Raw genomic sequence first — 5129 nt, 5'->3', positions numbered from 1 at the left:
TAAAAAAAGAAAAATGTGAAATAGTTTTTGCAGAATTATTTTTTTTAGAAAATGTGAAATATTTAATAATTAAGTAGAAAAAAAGAAATAAAAAAAGAAAGTTATGTAATTATGCATTTGAATATTTGTTCCGTCAAATTTTTTTCTTTTTCAATTTACTCAAATAAAGCTTAAAACCTCATTTCCTTCAAGAGTTCTTTCTCAACACCACAACTCAAAGTAATCGACTCTCAACCTACCTGGTTCAAGCAGTTAAGCCAAAGCAATATCAATTATTTCGTTCACTTCTCTTTATTTTCTTTCACTATTCCCACCAAGCATTGAGTTCTCTTGATGATTTCAATCAATTTTTCTACAAAAAAAAAAAAAAAAAAAAAAAAAAAACCTTTTCCTTTTTCTTTCTCAACCCACCACAAATCCTACAACCATCCTTCGTTGTTAATCCACTCTCAAACCAACCTCCGCAACTACGACGTGAAGCCAACCGGGTCTCTTAAACCGTTAAACTACAATGTAGCGTGAAGCCCTCATTGTTTGTCGTCTTGTCGGCTATCGTGAACCAAAAGATAAGGAATTTATATTCTAATTTTCTAATTATGCTTTACTATTGTTTTTTTTCTTTTTCTCTGTGATGTAATCATTTTGAATTTATTTAACTAAAGGGGGTAAAGAAATTATGCATAAAAGGTGTTTGATAATATGCACTTATTTGATAATTTTTACTAAAGGGGGTAATGTGTTACTGGAATTTATGGTTGCAGTTGGCTATTAATTCTCATTTGTCTTAGGTTGGTTCTATCATCCTGTACACCTATGTATTTAATATGTTGGCACATCCTCCGGATGGAACTTTTGACATTGATAATGAAAGGCTTCCTTAAAGAGCAGTACTACAAAGAGTGGTGTTGCACCTGAACAAGTTCCATTGCTTACTCAGGAGGAGGCAGCGGAGGAGGAGAGCAATCTAGTCGGTTCAAGTGCTTCAGAAAAGTCGAATGTGAGATTGAGTTTAAATTTTGAATTTTCTTCTGATGTACTTCAAGTCCAACTTCAAAAATATATTTATTTTGCTTCTAAACTATTGTTTACATTTTAGTTTTAATATTTATGCACTTAAATTGCTAGTGAGAGGCTTGTTTGAATACAATGTTTACACATGTTTGTTGATGTAGATGAAAATTATATTAGCATTCCTGTACGAGAAGTTGAAGCTTAAGCAAATTCTTCAACCCCCTATCATTGCATCAGTGAGTTTCTCCTTATTGAACCTATAACTAGTATTTATTTTTTATCATTTTATATACTCGATTCTCTTCACCCTGTTTCATTTTGTGTTGGCGTGTGTGGTTGGTGGTTATTTATATCCTGATAGGATTGTTCAGCATATGTAATATATGTTTTCTGCAATATCTGGTAGAGCAATTAGAGAAACAGATTTGTGCACTAAAAATCTGGATTTCCTGACAAATCTTAGTTAAAAAATATTAGGAAACACTTGTAGAGATTTTGTGTTCAAGTGGAAGTAATGTTTGTGAACTAGTTTAGTTTACTGGTTTTTTGGTAAATAGATCTGTTTCATGTTAATTAATATCTAATGAGTTGGTTTTGATCGAGTTGTTTACACGTGCTTGGCAGATTCTAGCCATGACACTTGGTGCAGTCCCATTTCTGAAGAAATTGATTTGTACGCCGGAAGCTCCACTATTCTTCTTCACTGACAGTTGCATGATTCTTCGGTATGCTTTTTAATTTTTCAATATTGTGGGAGCTTTTGCATTCATATAGTTTCGGCTATCAACTTTTTATGTAAACTATTCTCTATTTTGAGAAAACATACCAACTTTCAACATGAAACTTTTTTTCTTGCCATGGATAACATTTAGTGTTTGGATCCTCTACAGCTGTTGCACCATACACAGAGTACATATACTCACTTAGTTTTTTCTAACTATTCATTTAACTTGTAACATCAAATTTTGGTTTACAAGTTTACAACAATATAGACACTGAGCCGTTTTGGAGGTCAATTTTTTTTTTCATTCTGTTCTGCTATTGGTTTAGAAGAAAATTTCTTCTTCCTCTCAATTTTTTTTGCTTTTGAAAAAACAAAAACAGTCAATTTTGGTTATACAGCAATCCATAAACAGATAAACTTCAAAAGTATGTATTATGGAACTGAACCATAATATATTAGTTTTATAATAGTGATAACAAATAATTTATCTTCAAAATTCATTGTGAGTGAGATACATAAAAAGCTTTAATATGTGATGATGTCTAAAAGTTTCTTTGGTAATCAGGGAGGCCATGATTCCTTGCATTCTGTTGGCATTGGGAGGCAACCTCGTCGATGGTAAGTTTAGATGTGTGGTGTGAGGTTGTTGGAATAAAAAGAGAACGAGTATATGGTCTTAGAATGGAATCTACTGTATTATTAGGGAGACCTAATTATCGTGGATCATGTTGAGGAATTGGCTAATACAAATAGAGCAGTTGAGCGCAACAACCACTTGATAAAACAACTGATGAATAGCTTGAACTTTAAACCCATGCCATATACTAGAGATCAAATTTATGAAGATGAGATTAGTGATAATGATGATGAGATTGGTGATCATCATGCTGGTGATTTTGATGATGAGATTGCTGATAATGATGCTCGTGATCATGATGGTGAAGAGTTCGATGGATAGTGATAAGTTAATATGAAGAACCAATATGTTGTAATTTGTTATAACTAAATATATTATGTTTAAACTAAAATTTTATTTGTATTAATTAAAAAATTATTTTTATTGTTCTTTTGAACATTAAAGTAATGTATTTTAAAAAAAACGGTAATATTTAGAGACGTAATTGGTGACCAAATATTTAATAAAAATAATAATTTATATCACAAATTTCGTCTCTAAATTGGTCGCTATTGACATAAAAAATTAATTCAAAGTGGTTGCTAAATCAGTCTCAATAATCGGTCACAAAATTAGTCACAAAATTCAGTCACAAAATCGGTCACTAAATTGGTTACTAAATTCGGTCACTAAATCGGTCACTAAATACGGTCGCTAAATCGGTCACTAAATTTGGTCGCTGATTTGGTCGCAACAGCTAGCGACTAGTAGTTTACCAACTGATTTAAATTGGTCACTAATTCGGTCGCTATTGGATTTAGTGACTGATTTTTTCTATTTAGTGACCGAAAAATTGGTCTCTAAAAGCGTTTTTTCTAGTAGTGACCATTTGTCTCTGATGTAATCAAAGAAAATAATATTCTTGAAAAATGTTTGTTCAAACATTTACAAAAAGTCCTCATACTCCTTCTCTTCATAACAATAAACAATTTTCCTCCACAAATCTAGAATAGGTTCCTGCATATCCTTCTTCAATATATAATGTTTGCATCTGACTCTAATATTTTTGTTGATATGAAGTTGACAAAGTAAATTTGTTGAAGATGAAAATACAACCTCAATTGCATTTATCAAAACAATTTCTCTGTCAGCCACGATCATTTGAGGAAATGAGGTATTTGAAACAAACAACTATTTTAACTTCTCCAATGCCCAACAAAAGTTTTCCTGACGCTCAAAGTCCATGTAAGTAAATGCAACATTGAATTTCAACCTAGTTAAAGTTACACCAACAATTTCAAACAATGGTAATCTATACTTATTGGTTTTGTATGTGTTATCCATGATCAATATAAGAGGGAACATGTTCAACAAAGTTATGGAATTTGGGTGCCTCCAAAATATATCAGTCCCTCATAATGTTGGAGTCTTCATGAGTCATACTCCAACAAGCATACTTATCAGCTTCAAGTAACTTCAACAAATGTTGCATACCAACCCTGGGTCCTTTCAAATTCTTCATATATGTGGTTCGTGGCTTATAAGTTTGAGAGATATTAGTCATGTTCTCCTTATTTCGATCTCTCAAAGATGACAAGATGTGTCTCGGTGCAACGTGATACTTTATCAGCTCATCAACATGCTTCTTGTAACACCCCGTTTTTCTTAGCGAGCGTGTATTTTTTTTCAAAAGAAATTAAAATAAATCAAGAATTAAATAAGGTAATACCTTTGGATAAATAATTGAGTCATTATAATTTACAAGCAGCGGAAAAGTTTCTCAAAATATGAATCCAAAATATTTACACAACAAAAAGTGGTCCATGTAACCCATCGAAAATAACATGTCAAGCTGACAATATTAGTATAGGTACAGTCTTCCATTTTAAAATAAATATAATTCAAAAGAAAGACGTTTGTTCCCTCTATGTCAACCTAATCTGATCATTCTCCAAAACAAACTAAACGCCCTGAGTGATCTCCACGCGCCCCGTAAGATCCTCCTAACATAGCTCCAGTCAGGCATTCCCCTCTACATTCCCATCCACAGGGTACGAACCGGTAGGATTGTCCTGACTCTCATCTGAGGGCAAAGCCCAGATTTCCACAATAGTTGTAAAGGGTCACCAACCAAAATTAACAGTTAACACATAACATTTAAGTTTTTAAATGCACAAATAACCTTTCCACTTAGCATGCACCTTAAAAGGTTTTCCATATGCTAAAAGTTCATATAACACTTGCCAAATAAAAATGAAATCAAAATAAAGTTCACAATCCATCAAGTAATGCATAACTAACCAAGACATTGATAAATCAATTGAGCAATCTGTTATCTAACCCAAAATAAGAATTTCTACTAAGCCAATCGATTTCCAAATCGATTTCCTGAAGGTTTTTAGTGAAATTTAAACTCTGGGCTTAATTCAATCGATTGGGCAATCAATTGAATGAATAGCTGAGCCCCTGACTTAATGTCAATCAATTTCCAAATCGATTTTGTCAGTTTTGCTGAATTCCTGTATGGCCAAATCGATTTTCTTAAATGGTTTTGAAAAACATTTTATAAAATCGATTGGCAAATCGATTATGCCAAATTAGGAAAGTCCCTGTAACTCATCCAATCGATTGGGAAATCGATTTCCCTGCATATTCTTCCAAAAATACATAAACTAACTCAATCACATTCATACACAATTCCACATCTTAACACTTAGCAATTCCCACACATTCACCACGACAAATTGGGTTTCGAAATAGTTTTACAATCCATCACAC

The 5129-nt window shown here is 32.6% G+C and overlaps 1 pseudogene; it reads left to right on the top strand.

The window, feature by feature from the left end:
* The first annotated feature begins 824 nt into the window (after nucleotides 1-824).
* Nucleotides 825-2693, top strand: LOC140918676 (protein PIN-LIKES 6-like; annotated as a pseudogene).
* The last annotated feature ends 2436 nt before the right edge of the window (nucleotides 2694-5129 follow it).

The sequence above is a fragment of the Cicer arietinum genome, chromosome 1 (assembly GCF_000331145.2).
Source record: "Cicer arietinum cultivar CDC Frontier isolate Library 1 chromosome 1, Cicar.CDCFrontier_v2.0, whole genome shotgun sequence".
NCBI classification, from domain to species: Eukaryota; Viridiplantae; Streptophyta; class Magnoliopsida; order Fabales; family Fabaceae; genus Cicer; species Cicer arietinum.
This window is presented reverse-complemented; position numbering and strand designations above follow the sequence as displayed.